Genomic DNA, 8250 nt, shown 5'->3' with positions numbered 1-8250 from the left:
ATAAATTTATAAAATGTTTGTTTCTCTACGATTTTTCTTTGACATTGAAGTCGTACCTTCTCATTCTCGCATTGTTCGCGGTCCTCCTAATTAGGAGGTGGTGTGAAATACAGACCCGAAAACGCCGCCAGATTCTTTAGTACATTTAATAACTTTTCCGCAGCTGTAACGTAATTAATCGTATTTAGCGTCTGATGACCCTTTTATGCTTCCGTATACAAACATTTTGACGGGATGACCCCTGCGCGTTGCCCCTAACTATATATCGACCAATCCATAGAGTCTAGACGACTTTCGTTTTAAAGTCTGGCATGTCTATTTTCATTTTTATTACTTCCTGAAATGAGCTAAAGTCGAGTGATGTCATTTTCCGTGATGTCAAAAACATACATATGCCTGGAGAGATTGCACAAAAATGTGAGGCTATCCTAAGAATATCTTGTTGTCCTCTGATTATTATATGCCATGTATCAACGATGACTATGTTAGAATAGTTATTTATACATAATATTGTTCATGTATTTGCAGTGTACACACTGAGTGTTTTAAATAAAAACGTCTTAATATCAATCTTATACACAGCAGCAAACAAAGAAAATGAATAAGATTACAATATCTTCATAATAAAAAATAATACATTCAAGTTTGGGTTATAAATTTATAATATTCCACACGACATCAGAATACTCCAGAAGAGACGGTATAAAACACAAAATTTTAAAATAGATACTGCAGTTTCAAGAGACTTGCGGTCAAGAATAAATTTTAAAGTTCTCATTTATTGAGATTCGTTTCCACGCCTTTTCTTAGATACTAGTGACAGAAATACCGTCGTTTGTAAATACAACTCTAAGATGCTAGTGAGGCATCACCTTATTAATTGGAACACCAGGCATGTAGGATTCTGCATTTCTTTTTAAGTACTATTTTATTATACAGAACAGAACAGAACATATAGTTTATTAAGACTTAAGCCTAACAGCCCATCGTCATAAATAATACAATTTTACAAACATGCAAACACAAAGAAATGGTAATACATGTCAATACAGTCAAAACTTGTCAAAACGTGTGAGAGTGTTCATTTACATCGCCCAATAGATGTATAACAATCGTGGCAAATGTACATCAACTTTAAACTACAGTCGGTACCTTGACATAGATAAAAATATCAACAACAAACTTTAATTTATGTTTACCTGGTTTCTAACCTCAAATGCTTGGATACAAAATTTAGCTAGTTTTATTAATAATGATTTCCTATCCGAGTTTATAAGAGATATAAATTTAAAAACGCTCGGGTGTCTTACATAATATCTTGGAATAAACTGCTGTCTAATATTACTATAATATGGACATTTTAAAACAAAGTGAACTTCGTCCTCTAAATCATTCAAATCACACATGGTACATTTTCTTTGACTTCTATCTACTTGTCTATGTCTTCCCGTTTCAATAGCAAGATTGTGTGAACTTAATCTTAACTTTGCAATTACATTTCTGTATTTTTTATTGTCTAAAATTTCTAAGTATGCAGATTTTACATATGACAACTTAATTTCTCTGTATATGTATAACGATGTACACGTGTTCATATTTGTACGCCAGTTCTGAATATAAATATCTCTCAGTCTTAGCCTAAATTCTGGTATAAACATATTTATATTTACAGATTCCGGAAATAACCAAATTTCTTCAAAACCCGAGATTATATTATAGTAGTTAATTAATTTACGCATTACGCAGTCATTCACTTACAGTCCGAGAGTCATTTTATACATTTTACACACATGCAAAGAAAAAAAAAACAAACACACTAAAAAATACTGATCACAGGAAATAAATTCTGAAAACATTCTGTATAGTTGGGCATTTTATATCATAGCTTGTTACATCAATATATTAATATTGACTGACACTATTAAATCTTCGGGCGTTTTCGTTTGTTTACGTAATATACATTTTCTTATAATGAGCCGCGCCATGAGAACACCAACATAGTGGCTTTGCGACCAGTATGGATCCAAAACAGGCTGCGCATCCGCGCTGTCTGCAAGGTCAGAATCTATGCAGTTCGCTTTCAAAGCATTTTGCAATTAGAAAAACCGTAAGCGTACAGCATGGATCCTGACCAGACTGCGCGGATGCAAAGCCACTATGTTGGTTTTCTCATGGCGTGGCTCAAATATATTTTTTTTTCTAATAAAATCTACTAAGGAGGTAGGTTACCTTAATATTTGTATGTGCGCATGTCCAACCGGAAGCTAACGTGATGATTTACGACGACGTTTACGACAAACTAAATGTGTTTGTATATCCATTCTTCTTAAAATAGATCATGAACCTGTCTCCGATCTGATGCTTTATGGTTTAATAATGCAGAAATAATGAATAAACTGCCGCAGAAACGCTCCAAAACAATGTTGCCTTAAAATGACGTCATTGACGTCATGGCGTTACGTGTCAGTTACCGCGCAAATTTTTTAAAACTTTTACTTTGAAAGTACGTAATTTTGTGCATTTTCTTTATTTGAACTATTTTCAAATAACCATTATTTACTGAAATATTTTTATGAGTCTTTTGCTCTGAATAATAATCAATATTTTGCTTTTTTATGTAGTTATATTGAAATGTTATGCGGAATGTAAGAAAATGGATGGTGGTAACCAATGTTATTTGGAATATAGTTTGGTGAAAGGTTACTTGTTACGGCCATTTTCAAATAAAAAACTAGCAGTTTGATTTGTAATACCTATTTTTCAGTTTCTGTTGATAATTTGTTACTTATATACTAAAACTAAGATCTAAAATTGTTCAAATTTCAGTAGAAAATTGTGGTTTCTTGAATTGAATTGATGTTACCATGGAAACGAAGCCCGTGACCTATATATCTAAATGTAAAATTCAAAAGCGTTGACACTGGTCTAATTAAGGAACACAGCTTCGGGTTTTTATTTTCATTTCAATAGTATCCATGAGAATAACAGCAGCATGCTGAACGGTTTTTCCATGAAAAATGCCAGACGAAGGGTGCTGCTGTAAGTATTTTAAGCTGTGAAATTTGTTTAAATAAATGCAAATAACACGAATTTGTGACGAAAATATAACTTACGTTAGAAATATTATGTTTTAAAGCTACATTAACAAGAAAGATAATTTTATTCAATATTGTTTTATAAGAAATTACGACAAAATGCAAGATATAAGTTATTTTAAACATCTCTGTTGCCATGGTTACTTTAAACATTAAGAAAAATAGGGTACCATGTAAAGTGCTTGGTATTTTGCTAATGATATAACAATAAAATATTCCATGTTGGTCAATAACAGAATGGCACTGAAGCCGTAGAAAAACCCCGTTTTTATACGTAGTTGTTTAAATATGAGAGAAAATGCGTTACCATGGAAACACGAGCCCCGCGACGTATATATTTTAAGCTTATATTAGAAAGCTAACGCGCATACTAGTAAAATTATACATTATGCTGACTTCTACGGATATCAATGAAACTAAAATACACTGAAAATTGTTAAATATCCGTATTTTCCATCTTCTTTCAATATAAAATACCTTTGGAGGGTCATGTTCTTCAAACCTGGATACATATTTAACTAGAATGGACAGAGATAAACGAAACTGAGATTGTAAAAAGATAATGTAAAAATGATTAATATACAACATACGAAATAATGTCTTCGACATTTTATCAGTTGTAAGCTTGTAAGCTTGTGAGATATGATAAAATATGGAATACTGTTCTTCAATGACATCTTTTAAAGATTTGAATAAATAACGTTTAGAATGTTATTAAATTCTAAAAAAAGACAACATACATTGAACACATATTGATTAATACAAACTGACACAATATGATTTAAGTAATCTACATGTAAGTCATGGTTTTGAAATAGCAACATCTTAATTTCATTTATTTGTTATTTAAGAAAGCATATGTTTTCTCATACTTGTAGTATGAGGTAATTATAGCAGAACAAAATGTAGAAAAGCCTTAAATTGAAGAAGGTCTTTGAGAACATATGCAGGAAGCTATCTAGGCACTTTTTAATGGGATATCTTTGTATATGTCAAATACGCACAACTCATACATAAAATGTATTTGCGATTTAAAGTTTACTTGTAAGACGTGTTGTTTCTGTAGAAATATAATGCTTACTTATATCTATAGAAATGCGTTCATCTTTGGGATCGCATTCAATTTTCATGTGCCGTGTCGAGTGTCGTATTTAGCTTAACATGGCTCAAACTGGATTCCGTAAAATGAGGTTGTGAAACCCACAAGAGGTAAATAATATTTCATCTATACATCGTACTTGAGACATTACAGTGTTTAAATCAGCTGGTAATACTGTTTTCTCTACACTTTCGCTGGCTTGCCTCGGCGAGCCAGTTTAACGATAGGATTTTAATGTGAAAACTATCAAAACGATCACAAAATCAATTCCTGGCTCCTAGCTTTTTCCTTTTATTACAAGGAGCAAGCCAGCAGCCTTAATCAGAATGGCGGTTCGTTGTTGAAAAGTAACAAATCGAAAGCTTGCTTACAAAATAGAGAAAAGTGGAAACTTCACAGATCGCCCAACACGACAAAAACGAAAATGTTGCAGGCTCGGTTTGATTGAGCCTGTTCATGGACGGTAGTGGAAATGCATGCTACCGTCCTCGCCCTCTAGCCCCGGGTTGAGCAGAACTCAACATTTACACATAGCCATATACAAAAACCATATTGCTCTATATGTCTTCGGCCATCTTTAATGAACGAAAATAGCACAATGACACGCAAAGGAACAATCTGTCGCAAGAATTTTAGAATACTGCATCAATCACCTCTTTGATTTGACCTGGTGACCTAGTTTGTCCAGATAAAAATTAATGCGATATTTAATGCAAACAAATATTCTTATCAAGTTTCATTCATATCAGATTGTTAACAGGCTGTTAATTTCATTTGAAAGGGTGACCTAGTTTTTGACCCATATGACCAAGTTTCAAACATAAAGATAATCATTCCGACCAAGTTTCATGAAGATATGGTCATACATGTGGCTTCTTTATAATGTTTACAAGTTTTTCCTTAAATTTGACCAGGTGACCTAGTTTTTGACCCCAGATGATGAAGATCTGTACTTGGCCTAGAAATCATGAAGATAAACATTCTGACCAAGTTTCATGAAGATAGGGTCATAAATGCTTTTCCTTTGAGTTGATCTGATGACCTAGTTTTTGCCCCGACACGAATTTTGATCCAGGTCTAGAGATCATCAAGAACAAATTGTGTAAGTATGTACCAAACAAAAAATAAATGAAACCTCCATATTATGTCTGAAAAGGGCAAAATAGAAAATTTTGCCCGAGTAACTGTAAAAATCTTGATTGAATCTAGCCGGTTTTCGAAATGAGCCAAGATTTTATTGTGACTTAAAATATATGTAAGGTAGGTTAAATTCAAACATAAAATGTCACTTCTATTGTCTTCACAAGCTGAATGTTTTCAAATTTTGGCTCTTTAAGGGGTCAATCAGGGGCTGTACCTCAGGAACTTTAAAATGGATCTGACAGATCCTCCATGGAATCCGGGAGTAATTGTTGCAAGTTTGTATCAAACCAGAAAAAAAGTCTGTATATACATGTAGCTGCAAAAGCCAAAATAACAAATTTTGGCTCTTTTAGGGGACAATACCTCTGGAACACATGATGGGATCTAGCTAGTTTTTCAAAAGAAACCGAGATAGTATGCCTAAACAAGTTGTGGGCAAGTTTAATTAAAACTGATTGTAAGATGTGGTCTCTTATCGTGTTCACAAGAAATTGTGAACAGACGACGGACAAATTTCGATCACAGAAGCTAACCCTGTCACTATGTGACAGGTGAGCTAAATATAAAAAAAAAGTTGCTGAATATGTAAAAAATATACTAAGTCAATCGTAGTTTAGTACCCCTATTTGGCCACATATCAGAATTCGGACCACAGTATTAATACCCTACTTTCTTTCAAATGTAACCTTACAATAATTAGACTGGACAGCAGTCTATCAATCATATAATATGTCTAGGCATTTACACACATGCCTGCACCAAAATATCTTCATGGAAAGTCGAAATGAAAAAATACAGCGCAAAAAACTAACACCGCTATTCACCGTTATTGATTTCCTACCTCTGTGGCAGCCGCATCCCTCGGCGTGGTGGACATCAGGTAATAGGGTGTGTTTAATAACGAGCACGTGCATTGAAACAGTCTACCTAAATATAAACTGTCTAAGTGAAAAAGTTACTGTGGTCCTCGGACCATGCGCTATGCACTAAATTGGAATAATTAGGATTTACTTACTAGAGGTCAGGGACCACCAAATAAAAAAAAGTATTGAGATCTTACTAAAAAAAGATGAAAGAGTATACCTGGGTATAAGGTAATGTCTGTCCGTTTTGTTTTCTCAGTCATATAATCAAACACAAGTAGTAATTTTTTTTTCTTTAAATGAATATTTTACTGCACTTACAACATTTTACTCTACATTTTGACAGTTTGTTACATTTATTTTTGTTTTTGGATCAACGCCGATTTTTAACAATATGTCAATTATGTAACTAAGGACAGTTACTTAAGGTTTAGCAGTATATCACAAAACAACAGATTTTTTAATGAATGAACAGCATCTTGACACACGACTTATCTGTCCAATACAAGTTTTACTGTTCTGCCCCACAGAGTTGGATACTTAAAATATTCTTAACGAGTTGTCCCCCTTTAAATAAGAATGCCATTTATAAAGAAATAAATGTAAACAGTTGTCAAAACGTTGTTTTACCTAGTTATGTAAAGCTGAAACACTCGCACGATGTTGCAAATGCATCAAAACGAAGACGTGTAACAGCTTTTAAAAATGGTGAGTTTTTAAAGGCGCTAAACTGTCCAGAAGTGTGGCACCTTCATGCAGTTCCTTTCCGGAATTCAATTATATATGAGTAATTTGACAATGGTTTTGTAGAATAACATAAATGTTTTATACGCTGTTAAATTTTCATGTAAAACAATGCTTTCTTTCTATGATCTGATGACGTTCGAACTTTTTTCTCCGAAACATGGACCTATACCCTAAGAAGTATTCCTTGTTTCTATATAAGTACCCGTTATTCGCAATTAACAGCCAACTTCCCCTCAGAGGTTGAGGACAAATGATATCAGACAATATGTCTTTATCAAAACGTCACTCTCGGAGAACATACGCACCACCCGGGGATCGAACTCACAACCCCTTGATTCGTAGATCTGCTCTTTCCCTATAGTGCTAAGCGGGCGGACTTTGCTACAGTCTATGTGTATTAAAAAGTTGTTTACTTTTTCTTCCAAATGAATTTCTCCTGCCATCATGGGGGTCAGATCATTCACACCAAAATTTCTTAAATTTAGCATTACTTTTCATATGTTTCGGTGGAACTAAGATAGTTCTTGAAAAACAAAATGTACCAGATAAACATGTTTCAAAAAAATCTAAGGCCGTACACGCCACAATGCTATAATGGAAGTCTATTGGAAAACACTTTTTTGTCTCTAACCTATAGGGTACTTTCGACACCATGGAAGCAAATTTTGACCGAATCATTGCTTCTTAAAAACTGTAAGCCTGACTACTGTTAAATCAAGTCTTCGCAGATCAGAAGTAGTCCAAATATAATAGTCCTATTCTTCGGTTCCTCGTACCCTTTCTCGATAGAAAAGTGTTTTCTTTCACTGTACTACGTTTCAGTATATACTTATAGCATTCTGTTGAAAACTGCATGCTCAATTCGCTGTCTTGATAAAATATGGAGCAAGAATTTCATATCCCGAAAAGAGATATAACTGAAAGATGCGAACAGGAGTAAAATCAGACGGTTGTATTGAATCAAGCGTACTTAGTCTAATGTTGCATAAAAGCTAACAACACTTTTCCTTTTTCTGTTGTAAAGATATAGCTCATTACGTTAATATGTCTCTGACACTGTATTTTAAAAAAAAAAGATATTAAAATATCATCAGTATGCATAACTTACTACACAGAATTAATTTAAATGTTCATCAATCAGAAACACCTGTTGATCAACATCAGTCTAACAGATATTGCTTTCTTCCTGTTTTTCTACGGAAAGTAGATGGTTCAACTCGATTAAAGAAAACAAATATAAATTCAACAAACCGATAGGACTTTCACACTTTAATAATACAAATAATATAATGATATAAAATGT

Source organism: Mercenaria mercenaria, unplaced genomic scaffold (genome assembly GCF_021730395.1).
Source record: "Mercenaria mercenaria strain notata unplaced genomic scaffold, MADL_Memer_1 contig_1111, whole genome shotgun sequence".
Taxonomy (NCBI): Eukaryota; Metazoa; Mollusca; class Bivalvia; order Venerida; family Veneridae; genus Mercenaria; species Mercenaria mercenaria.
This window is presented reverse-complemented; position numbering follows the sequence as displayed.